This window comes from Dasypus novemcinctus, chromosome 13, assembly GCF_030445035.2.
Source record: "Dasypus novemcinctus isolate mDasNov1 chromosome 13, mDasNov1.1.hap2, whole genome shotgun sequence".
Lineage (NCBI taxonomy): Eukaryota > Metazoa > Chordata > Mammalia > Cingulata > Dasypodidae > Dasypus > Dasypus novemcinctus.
In genome coordinates this window covers 73,301,687-73,315,391 of record NC_080685.1, presented here as the reverse complement: position 1 = coordinate 73,315,391, position 13,705 = coordinate 73,301,687, and the positions used below count along the sequence as shown (strand labels likewise).

Below are 13,705 nucleotides of genomic sequence, written 5' to 3'. Positions count from 1 at the left end.
ATGCTATCCTGTGTGTTAGTACTGTATTCCTTCTTACAGCTGAGTAGTAGTCCATTGTGTGTATATACCACATTTTGTTTATCCATTCATCTGTTGATGGACATTTGGGTTGATTCCAAATTTGGCAATTGTGAATAAAGCCGCTTTGAACATTGATAGGCCTACACCAGTTCATGTCCTTGTTTTCAGTTCTTCTGGGTACGTACCTCACAGAAGAATTGCTGGATCATATGGCAAATCTACAGCTAGTTTTTTGAGGAACCGTCAAACTGTTTTCCAGAATGACTGGCTCCTTCTACATTCCCATCAGCAGTAGATGAGGGTTCCAATTCCTCCGTATCCTCTCCAACACTTGTAGTCCTCTGTTTTTTGAATAGCCACCATTCTAATGGGTGTAAGATGGTATCTCATTGTACTTTTGATTTGCATTTCCCTAATAGCTAGTGATACTGAACATCTTGTCATGTGCTTTTTAGCCATTTGTATTTCCTCTTTGGAGAAGCATGTGTTCAAATCTCTTGCCCATTTTTTGAATGGGTTGTTTGTCTTTTTATTTTTGAGATATAGGATTTCTTTATATATGTTGGATATTAGACTCCTAAGATATATGGTCACCAAATATTTTCTCCCGTTGGTTAAGCTGTCTTTTAACTTTCCTGATAAACTCTTGTGAACTGCAAAAGGATTTAATTTTGAAGAGATCCCATTTATCTATTTTTTCTTTTCCTGCTCTTGCTTTGGGTGTGAATTTCATGAAGCAATTTCCTATTACAAGGTCCTGCAGATGCTTTCTTACATTGTCCCACCTTTTCTATTGTGTCAGATGTTTCAATCAATTTCCATTCCACAAACTGGGGAAGATGTTAGGTCTAATGAAAAGACGTGAACAGATCTTTTAACCCAGAAACTAGGAACCAGCAGCCCCAATGCTTATCAGGGCAGGAATTCTCAGTGACAGGCCCTCTGCCTTCTGAAGTGAATAAATATCCACACTCAAGCAGCAAATGGCCTCTCTTCTCTAAAGCGAAGTGGAACATATGGAGCTGCCACCCTCCCATCCTGACCCAAACTTTTAGCCTCTCTGGGAGACTGGCCATGTTAGAATCTTTTCCTCTGCTCTTTCAGATTTTTTGTGCTGTGTAAGTTATAAAGCAATCGTTTTGCTGAAAATTTGTTTTGTGCCTGAGTCTCTGTTCCCACAATACACCAAGTAGTAGCAACTCACCCCACAAGCACACTATAATCAGATGGCAAGAGGCATGAAATTAGAATAAGAAGAGTATATTAGGTAAAATGAATGAATGTTTTTCTCAAGCTAGTATGGATTTACTAAGTATCTACACTATAGAAATATGAAAGAACTTAGCCCAAAAATGATCTCTCTTGATCAGTCACAAAATATATCTTGTAATTATATTGTTTCTTAGAAATCCCTCAAAAATAATAACTTTCCTTTAACATAGTTTAAAATACTCTAAAATAAGTGACAGGGCCAAGATTTGAAATTAGGCATATTAATACAAGTATCATAAACATATCTTTATTGAAGACTCACTTTCAGGAAAAACACATTTGATATATTAGAACAACCTTCCATTCATACCCTACAGACTGACTAAATACTCATGGTGAGGCAGAACAAAATAGGGACCTAATGAGGAAGGAGACAGAAAACCTAATAAGTCACACAAATACCACCTAGTAAGAGAACCTGAGACAGTGGACTGCTGGCCAGTATTCACCGGCTGAGTCACACAGGCAAGTTAGGAAGGGGCAGCTTGCAAGCACACACCCTGCAGCTTACAGCACACACTCACAAAGGATGCATTATCATAGGGCAGCCAGCAAAGAGGGAAGGGGCAAGAGGGTCATCATGACCACCCACCCTCCTATCTTTCAGGCTACCTCACCCTTGTGGATAGTGACCAGAACTAATCACCACCAGTACTGCACACCATGCAGGGTCATGAACTGGAGCCAGAAGCCAATCATCACTCAAGAGCAAGCCCCACAATCCTTGGCACTCCACACCCCTCAATACCCACACCTCCATGCCCTTGCTTACCACACAGACCCTGTAGTCCTTTATCCTAATAAAGCAGGAGACCAGGACAGAACACTCCTTTTCTCTCCATTGAGAATGTCTGTCCTCCACTCTGAAGGTTTCTTTCTCTCAGTGAAGCCAATTACCTAGACCCCGACTCCAGTAACATTGGATCAGAGCAGATGTACATCCTAAAACATTTATTTACATTCTTTAACATGATGACCTCCAGTTATCTCTTAGAAATCTAATACAGGTTAGTGCTCCAGTTTATTTCTTAAAGGACAAAAAAAAATATTTATAAAGCATAATCATTATGAGATTATGTATAAATAATAGTTTATATCATTTACAATGATAATAACTGAATCCAAATTTATCTTCTAACCTTCTCTCTTCAGTAAAATGTTAATTAATCATAAAGATTCCATTCTTAAAATATCTAATTCATCTATTCATTCAAGTGTGTTCTGAATTTCAATCATACTGTTACATAAGTATGAAGAATTTCATACATTTTTATTTAACAGAAAATAGAAGAATGTCTTGTACATTTTAACTAAAAATGTTCATAAGACATAGTTTTAATAATGAATACTGTAATTTCTGTCACCAAACTTCAGATTAGATTAATAGTCTTAATATATGTTAAGGGGCATTTATGGTTGTTTTTGATAATTACACATTTAAGTAATGAGAAATAAATGCAGAAAAATTGTCAATAGCATTTTGGATTTTAATTCTATCTAAATTTTTTTCCCAGTGGAAATAACCTCAGTAGTTGAATTATAGTCAACGTGAATCAAAACCTTGCCAGAAGACAGAAAGCAATGAAAGTATTCATTTTTATAATAAGAAGACTCAAAACCTAAGTTATGGTTAGAATCAAATGTCTAGACTTGAATTTCACTTCATACTCAAACCATATGTTTTATAATAATAATAAATATTAATTATTAAAAGGTATACATGTTTAGAACATAGATACCAACATAAAATTAAACAAGACATGAAAATAGCTGTTTATTAAATTTCATAGAAATATGTTCATTTGATTACATGTTAAATAGTAAAAATGACAAAAGATAAAATATCAAGAGAACACACACATATAATCTTACCAACAAAAGAAGGCACAGTGGAATCTACATTGAAATGTATAATGCCAGCAGCTAAATTTTAGAAGAACATTAATTATGTCCAAATAGAATGGAGATATTTACTTATAATGTTTTGATATTGAAATAACATATTAGAGGAAGAAATTACTACCTCCTGACATAAATCAAAAGATTTTAAAGACCTCCACATATTTATGAATTTTATTCCCACTCATCTTATTGCCAAATACTTCTGTCAAAATGCAAATTAATGATTCATTAATGTATGTTTTGTTCACAAATATAAAAAGAGAATTATGTGGTTCATTCTAAATTAGCAACAACCATGACTGAGAAAAAAATGAATGCAATTCATTGTATCAAGAATCTCATATTTGGCCAAGGTTTCTTTCAAATGAGTTTTATGGTTACGAGATTTCAAAGCGAGTCCAGAGGTCATTCCAGAGGTTTTATGCTTATACACATCTCAGCAGGATCTCACTGACTGCCATAGTAAACAGTGCCTCAGATAGTGAGGCTCCTGGGGGCTGTGTAGACAGCTAAATACTACGAGCAGGTCAGACAAGCTCAAGATTTCAGTTCCCTGTCAGTGGGCCTTACTTTGGAATTTATGCTCCCCAGTGTAACAGTGTTGGATTCATTTATAGTTTCCCTACACAGGGCTCTTCTGCCCCTTTTATTTGAACCTATGATTAGCAATATACTTGATAAATATTTCCCAGAGAATTAAATCTTTGGTGCATTCATATGCTGGTTGAGCCCTAAATCTCAGCAGAGTTGCAGCACCTACTCTCCAGTTAGTTCATTGGACTCACTCAGGACAGCAACAAGATGATGATGGACAATGCCCATCCAAGAAAAAGAGAGTGTCTGCATCTGCAAGCAAGATTGTTGCATTCCATCTGCCCTATGGGACCTAAGCCCCCTCTCAATTAGAAACAGAGTGGGTATCACCATCCCAAAATCCTCAAGTTTGGGGAATGAAAAATTGACTAAAGTGGACCTATTATTATTCTATTATAGACATGTTTTATTTTAGCAATGGAAGAACTTTCATCACTGATTTAAAGGCAGTGGCCACCTGAGGTTCTGAAGGGAGGAGGAGGGAAGAATAAGTATAACAGGCATTTTTGGGACATTGGGATTGTCCTGTATGACAGGCCATTATTCATTTGTCATAACCTATAAAGGTGTGCAGGGCAGAGTGTAAACTATAAAGCAAACTATAGTCCAAGGTTAATAGCAATGCTTCAATATGTGCTCATTAATTGTAACAAATGTACCACACTAATGAAAGATGTTGTTACTGTAGAAAAATGTGGAGAAGGAGTGGGAGAGACATATGGGAATCCCTATATATATATCTGATATAACATTCATGTGATCTAAAACATCTTTAAAACTTTTTTAATTAAAAAGCCTAAACAAAAAGAATATCGTATTTGCATATACAGCCACATAGTGCATCAAACAAACACTTACTTTTCAGAACACAAGTGTATCAATAATTCAGGAATTTATAGTTTTGATGGCACATATATATCAAGTGATATATAAGAAGATCAAATGCATAATGAAAATTTACATTAATGAATGTAAAAGACAAGGAAACAGAAAAGGACAAAAGAAGCTGTTTTTTCTTTCTTTATGACTACCAGGTATAAAAGAGTAAAAGTTTTCTCTAAACTTTTCCTGTGATAATCTACTAAACATTTGCACAACATTCACAAGGAGAAATGATTTTAAAAGCTTTGTTATATGGAAAGTATCATGATATTTTAGCAAGCATCAACAAAAGAAGTTTAGAGATAATAAAGAATATTCTCAGCTCTATTTAACTAAAAGATCACTTTTTCCCTTCTGATATAAGATAGTACTTCTTCCTTTGTTGATAGCCTGACTGGGATCTATTACTTGACCCCTAGGGATGAAATCTTAAATACATTCCCATTATATTTTATGTTATCTGACTTATCAAAGATTTCTGTCATGTTCTTAAATAATACGCAATATTTCTTAAAAGTTTTAATGAAGTGACAGATAATTATCACAGAATCTTATGAACTTGTCCTCTTTTGAATAAAGAGCCACAGAAAAGATCACATATCCAAGATTGAAAATAATACGTGAAAAGAAAACCTCAATATCAGCAATCACTTGCTGAGTTACTTTCATTCCCCCCCTGAGAAACATGTTATGAAAAAATTATATATCTGTGATCTTTGCAAATGCCAATGAACTTAGTATTTAACTAGTAACATTGCGTTGTTCTTTGTGATTCTCATATTTAAAACACACTATTTCACTGCCTTCCATTGATCACAAAATGTCCAGACAAGAGGTAAAGGCAACAAAATCTTTTTAGATCATTCTTTATACTTGTAACACTTGTATTTTTATGACAAAGCATAGATTTCTTTTTATCTTTTCCAGAGATTACTGGGCCCTTTAGTTAACATATATTTTATTTTATCAAATTTTATATTTAAAAAAAATTACTTTTCTTGTGGCTAGATAATTTGTGAAATCCAGAGACCAATTTTAGTGAACAAAATATTATATTGCTTGCAGTAAAATAAAGTCCTTGCATTTATTCAGTAAACTTTAAATGGTAATTTTAAAAATCTTTCAGTAGCATGTTCTCCTCATAATGATTTTGACACTGAACTCCTGAAACAGTTCTCAAGTCATTCAGCATGTGGGTAAAACTAAGCTTTGGGAAATGATAGCCTCCAAAACGAAAGGAATGTATGCTCTTCAAAACTGCACTGGTGTTAAATGAATATCTGTTAATATAGTTGGAAATTATTGTGTATTTGCTCCTGAAATACTTAGAAGTCCTACACAAGTAAATAAGCAAATGAAGCAAAATTAAACAAATTTGATGTTGCTACACTGTTATACAAAGAAAATATATATCATGGATACAACCTAATTCAGAAGTGGTTTGAAAATGTGGTCATTTTCATTCAAATAATTATTTAAGAGCATCAAGAATATCACATACTTGCCAAAATTAAAGTAACAAAATATCTAAAGCTGTTGAATCAGAATGCAAAGACTGATTTATCTCATACTTGTTTCAGCAATAGCAACCTATAAATATAAGAAAATTCTTTTGCAAGTCATGCTAAGTTAAGGACAAGAACAAATGCAAAAAAAAAAGTGTAGATTATAGTAAATATGAACTTTTTTTTCCCAAATGGCAATCTTCTTAGGGAGATAGCAAAGCATAGTAGTTTAAATATGGAATTTGTAGTTAGACAATCTGGGTTCAAATTTAAATCCACTTTAAGCCTTGGGTAAGTTAGAGAAATATGTGCATCCATTTCCTCAATGATAGGTTCAATGGTGGCACTAATAATACCCACCTTTTAGAGTTACTGTGAAGTTTAAATAGAACAACTTTATTCTTGGTTTCCAGTAAATGATCATTAAGTTTTATTCAGTAGCAAAGGCAGTAGTAGGGGCTTTTCTGGGTATAAAACAATATTCCATGATTGTATTTGGTGGGTTGTAACCTTTCCTATTTCCCATGAGACTGAAGAACTTACTCTTTATGGCCTAGCTTAGAATGACTGACTGTAATAGAGACCCTCCTGATCAGATTGTATAGATTGTATTTACAAGTTTTTTTCCTCCTTTTTGTAGTTTGTAACATATATGCCATAGTTATTATGTGTTGGTCTAATTTCTTTTTCAGAACTCATGATCAACTCACATGTTACTAAAATCCCAGCAGTAAGGAGGAAACTATTTTTTTACGGTTCAACATTATCCTATCACCACCACCTCCAACCTGTCTCCTACTTAATAGGACTATCCCTTTCTTCCTGAAAGTACATTTTGGGATTCCCTTGGAACTTCTCTATCAAAAATTATTTGAAGGAATTTTTTTTCCAGTCACCTCACTGAGATATAAACTCTGATAAATTCCTTTGTTGCAGCTATGCTGCACATTTTTAATTCAGTTTATGTTATTTAGCATTTTCAAATACTTAGAATAAAGAATTATGGCTCTTTCAAGAAAGGAAGTTTACCAATTGGAATAGAGGAATTATTACCAAAGAGGAAATGGAGTGAGTGAGTACATGACCAAGTGAGTGAATGAGTGGGTGATAAATTTGGAGTTCATAACTACTCCGAACTACCTTGAGAAATGTAGCTTAGAGTCACAAAGAAAACAATGGTACTTTCCAAGTTCAGATATCTGTACAATAGTTCAAGGAAAGCATGGGCAGAGAATAATTAAGAGCCATTGATTCTAACATGTAGCTACAAGGTCACACTAAGAAGACAATCTCTTATAGTTTTACTACTGCAAACATATACCAATCCACACCTGTATCAATGAAATTTTACTTCTTTCCTCATAAAGTAAAGCATCCTTGCTCCTAGGTAGAATTAACCCCACTACTTTCATATATATTTTTCCATCTGTATGGGAACACCTCCAACTATAAATGTATATGTAACTGCTGTATATGGAACTGTTGATGTAAGAAAGTAAAATTAAAACAAACATAAAAACAATCCTTTCTTTTTACTCCATTTCCCTTACTTACCAACCATGTCTCTTTTCCATGAGAGAAAAACTACTTGATAGAGTAAACTTGCTGCCTCAGAATGATTTCCCATTTTATCTGGAACTCACTCCATTTGGTCTTTCAGTTCCACTGCTGCATTGAAAATTCTCTGAAATTTTTCTTTGTCCACTGATATTTCCAAAGTGGTTATATCATCAACACTTCTATCAATAGTACATGTGATTTCCTCATCATCTTATATACTTTGTGAATAAAGAAGACTTTTATTTTTAAGTCAAATTTCTTGAGTCAGGTTAATTTTATGCGTAGTTTCTATGCAATAAATCCTTTTTGTGTGTATAGAAAAACTAGTTTTGACAAATTTGTAAAATTCTAACATTACCATCACATACGTAGCAGAGTGTCATTATCTAAAAAGAACTCCTCATAACCCTTTCACTTAATCCATTCACCCAATCCTAGCCACTGTTTATTACAAACAGTTCATTTTCTGTCCCTCTAGCTTTGTCTATTTTAGAATTTCACATAGATGGAATCACATAATCTGTGATCTTTGAAGTCTGGCTACTTTCACATGTTGTGATATTTTTAGACTCATCCACATTTCATATTTCAATAGTTTCTTCCTTTTGATTGCTGAGTAGAATTCCACTGTATGCATGCAATGCAATCTGTTGAGGGCATTTGGGTTGCTTTAAATTTGAGACTTTTATAAATAAAGCCACTGTAAACATACACTAACAGGTCACTATGTAGACATGTTTTCTCTTGGGTAAAAATCTATGAGAAGGATTGCTAGGTGATATGGTAAATATATATTTTACTTTATAACAAACAAATAAATTGTTTTTCTAAGTGGATTTGCCTTTTTACATTCCCATCAGTAGTGTATGAGAATTCCTATTAGCCCACTTCCTCACCAGCACTTAGTCAGTCTTTGTAATTTTAGCCACTGTAGTAGTGTGTGATTTTCATTTACATTTATATTTAAGTTAATTTAATTTCATTTATATAATGATTGATAATCTTGAGCATCTTTATATGCTTAATCCATATCTCTTTTTATGAGAGATGTTTACTCAATTATTTTCTAAATTTTAATCTACTGTCTCATTCAGTTTTAAGAGGTCCTTATACGTTCTGGTTAAAAGTTCTTTATTAGATATATGTTTCACTAATATTTTCTCCCAATTTCTGGTTTCTGTTTTATTTTCCTTAACAGTTTACTCTGAGGAGCAGAAGCCTTAACTTTGATAAAGTTCAAATTACTGCTGTATTTTTTTTATTTATAATTTAAGATTTTTGTATTATTGTAAGATAGCTCTCCTAATCTGAGGTTACAAAGGTGTTTCCCAACAGTGGAAAAATTCCTTTGAGACGATGCCTTTCAAAATGATTTTAAAACACCTGCTCACACGTATTACTATCCCTCCCTTTCCTAACATACGATGCCATAAAATATCTTATACTGATATAGATGGAAGAATTTGGAGAAAGCTTCTGATAATCTAAAGCCTACTCACCCTTACACTGTGGGAAGAAGAGAGTAAGCATATTTATACATGACAGAGGAACAGAAGATAATCAAGTTCCTATGGGCTGCTCTCTTCTAAAAAGAGAAAGAAATAAAGGAACCCAAATACAAATGTGTATTTTCTCTTCATAACCTCACCAGTCAGATGAATTTCACAAGGTAGAATGACTGAGTCAAGGAAATAGAATATTTCACAAAGGGGATACCTAATATTTGAATGGATATATTTGAGTACAAAAGAAGCACTCTACCTTTAAATTTATATGTAATATATAATATCCCTCAGGATCACTCTTCATAATATCAATTATTGTACCAAGGACATTACTTGTAACCACTACAAAGTATTCTTCTATCTTCTCTGTAATAGTCAATTAACCATGGCAAAGAGATTCTACAGGGACTTTTCCAGGACTATTCCAAAATCATCTGGGTTATCTACACCATGGCAAAATGCAGGGTCTTGGTATCTAATACTAGTTATGTAATTTTCGGCATACTTTAACCTTTTTGAATATGATTTCTCACCTGTAACATGAAAGTAGTTACCTCAGAGAATTATTTAGAAGATTAGCTGAGTTAATAAGTAAATGAATTTAGAAAGTAATATAGAAGTGATGTTAGTCTCCTTCCTTTTATTTGTTCTGAATATATTCAATTCTTTGATACTTCTAAAACATCTCTCTTCACAACACCCATATCTTGTTTGTTTCAATCCTACCATTTTTCCAAATGAATTCATAAGATTTTTTCACTTGTCATGTGGTAAACTAGATTTTAAATATTCTAAAGGCAGTTAGTTTGACTTTTTTATCCATTGCTATTTCTTGTTGCTAGAAAAGTGTCTACTACTTAATAATGGTTCATGAAACTTTGTGATTAAATGAGGGAATTAATAAATAACTCCTAATTGGTCCACATTTTATATTTAATATTTTGTAATATTTCATGTTTATCAAAACTTTCAAATTTACAGGGTATGGTTTGACAGGATAGCCATATTAATGGGAATTGAATTGTGTTTCTATGACACATAATAGAAAACTGATCTAATGATACGTGGAATTAATTTTGTTAAGAAATTTTGAATATAGAGTTATGTAAGTGTCCTATAGAGAGGAACAATAAGAGGATGAAAATGTTTATGAACTTAGGTTATTTTTTTTGAGTATTGTTACTGTCTTAGAGACAGAAAAGGAAGAACTCCAAAGCAAGTCATATGTATCTGAATATATAATAGCCACTAATAAAATTTATTTTTCTGAATATGGTAATAATACAAAACTAATGACAATCATGTTTATTTTCTTAGGAATAACGTTTTTAGCTTATGAGTGAATATTAATACTGATGTTGGTGATATGTCCCATATGTTAGATGAATTGTAAAGATTATTTTTTCAGGGGTCTAAATGTGTGGTAGCATTTTGTAGTCAGAGATGGAATTATTGTTCTCCACAAATTACAAAATTTAGTTCTTCTTTTAAGAACTTGTGTCAAAACACATGCACATTTTTCCAGTACTTATTATACTCTTGGACTTGAATCTGTAAGTAAAAATATATATATATATCTAATACTAGTTATCAATTTAAACTAAAGAGCATTTAATTTTATTTTATACCATTTAACTGGACAGTCATTGCTAATTCTGACTTCTATTTAATTTTGGATGACATCTAAAGAATTATATTGTCTGCAGCCAGTAGTATGCTTTTTTATTAATTTATTTTTTTGTGTGTGGTACTGGGGCCAGAATCTGACACTCATATGTAGGAAGCCAGCATTCAACCACTGAACCACATCGGCTCTCCTCAGTTGGTTTTTCATTTGCTTGCTTATTATTTGCCCTTGTTTTTAGGAGGCACCAAGGATTGAACCTGGGACCTCTCATGTGGAAAACAAGAGCTCAATTGCTTGAGCCACATCTACTCTCCAGTAATATGCTTTCTGTAGCAGCATACTGTAATATGCAAAAATCAGTAAGTAATGAAATGCAATGAAAGAAAACGCAATAAATATGAGAATCCTTACAATCTATTTTGTAACTTACTATGTCAAACAACCTAAAATATTCAGGTTAAGCAATCATCTCTGCATGTAGTTCTTGTGCTTGGCTTTTAATAAAAGAGGTCATTTTAACAACTGTTAATTTCCTTTTCCCATTTTCTATAATAACTATCTTATCTTGTTCTCTCTCTTCTTTTCAATTATTTTAAACAAAGAATTTACACACACTGTATTCCCTGCAGTTTCAGGTAATTTATGCTCAGTAAAGGTTTTTGCTGTGCATAAAATAATGGAAGAAAGTTATTCTAGCATATTCTTTTCAAAATATAATATTTTTACAAGGGGACAAATTAAAAAATTTAAAACTCAGAGTGTGTTCTTCTTACTTGAGTGATACAATTGAGTATCTTCTTGAAAATATTTTCTACTTTTTGGCATAAGAAAACAAATGTTAGGAAGTTCACTTTTTTCTAAAACAATTTGAATTATATTTGTCTAAAGCACATTTTTTATCTATAAACATATAATAGATGTATTAATTTTTAGCACATCTATTTCTGTACTGTGTGTGTATAGATGTTTGTAGTATGTACATATTATCGTTATTACTATCTTACCTGCTGATTTTATTTTGGCCATTAGCCAATACACATTTTTAAAAAGAGAAATTTGAACACTTTAATAAAGACAGACTCAACTACATCTATAAAATACCCTGAATGGTCTTCTTAATTCTATTCCAAATGATACCTCAAATCTATTAACTTCTTTAAAATTCTACTGTCACTACTTTAGTTCTTCTCCATTTGTCATTTCTTCCCAGATAACGAATATCTGCTTTCCTCCTTTCTATTACATTCTGAACCCAGAAGTCTGAATCATCCTTAAAATTATAAATTGATTATCTTATTTAAATACTGTAATGCCTTCCGATTACACTTTAAATCACATCTATAATCCTGGAAATCATGAATCATTCTTCTGCTTTTCTCCCTGACCTCATCATGTGCCATACTTTCCCTGGATTTTTATGCTACCAGCAGCAATGCCTTTCTTACAGTTTCTGAAAAACTCAAGATTTCTTCCAGCTCTAGGTTTTGCACTGACAGAGGTCTTTACCAGGAACTTACTTCACTATCTTGATTCCTTCTCATCTTCTGAGATGTTGTACTTCTTATTTATTTATTTATTTTCTTTTTTAGGGCAATTGTGAGTTTACAGAAAAATCATGCACAAAATACAGGGTTTCCATATAACACCCTACTATTAAAGCCTTGCATTGTTGTGGAACATCACCAGCATCCTTTACGAAAACATTTACATCATTCCAAAAAAATATGGAATGCTTCACAGATTTGCATGTCATCCCTGCCTAGGGGACTTGCTAATCGTCTCTGTAATGTGCCAATTTTTGTATACATTCCTCCAATGCAAGCATTGAGGAGCATCTTTGAAGAGGGCATTTTAGACCTCTCAATTTTACCTGCCCCTTTATTCTCTCTCATAGTCCTATTTACTTTTCTAGCACTTAATAAAATAAGTAATCATATGTCTATATAACTTTTGAATGTTTAAGATGTTTTACCAACAGTCCAAGAAAGTAACATATGCCTCTTGTGTTATTGTACCGTAATATCTATAGAATATCTGTTAGGCATGCTTGTTGAGTGATTAAAAATTTATATGAAGAAATTATTGACAACTTATGTAATATCTTCCTCTATTGCCTCTGTGGATCATTTCACCAGTATTATCAATACATCCCTCTTCTGAAGTGGAGCAATCATTTTCTCTTTGTTGTAGTTTCCATATCTCTCTCTCTAGTGGAGTTTTCATTTGCCTATACACTACTTTTTAATGAAAAGACCAAAAGCAATAAAGAAAAGAAAATATTTTTTTCAAAAGCAATAACCAAATATTATATTTCTTAAGACATTCAAAATTATTTAAGAAATATTATCTATATTAACATTTTATTGACTTCCACTTTCCAAATTAAGCTTTTAGGCTATATGTATTTTCTATGTTGAACATAGTTTTCTTTAAACTCTGTCTGTACAAATATGTGGCCTATCCTTTGAGGTCAAGCTCAAATGCTTTTATAAAATTATTTTCTCATTGTTATAAATAAAAGTTATTTTTCAGTCTTTCATTTTTCCTTAGCATTTTTCTCTATGTATGTATATTTTCCATCATTTTTAATCCAAATAATGTTTATCTTCCTGCTCTATGTGGCAGTTTGAAATTATTTTATGAATCCCCAAAATAGATTATGTTTGTGGGCTTGGTCTCCTGTGGCTCTGAGACCTTTTTCAATTAAACTCAGCCTCAGTGATGACATGACTGAGGTTGAGTTTCAGCCCATTTGTTGGGTTTGATTAAGAAAACAAACACACGAGACAACCAGCAAGACAGCAGCAGTGTAAGGAACTCCTAGCATCAGTTCCTGC

General features: G+C 32.8%; 1 non-coding gene across 1 annotated transcript; it reads right to left on the bottom strand.

Annotated features, from left to right (window-relative positions):
• Positions 1-12,586: 12,586 nt before the first annotated feature.
• Positions 12,587-12,690, bottom strand: LOC111765247 (U6 spliceosomal RNA). The gene has a single exon (XR_002797648.1). It is a non-coding gene; the product is annotated as a U6 spliceosomal RNA (small nuclear RNA).
• Positions 12,691-13,705: the final 1,015 nt, after the last annotated feature.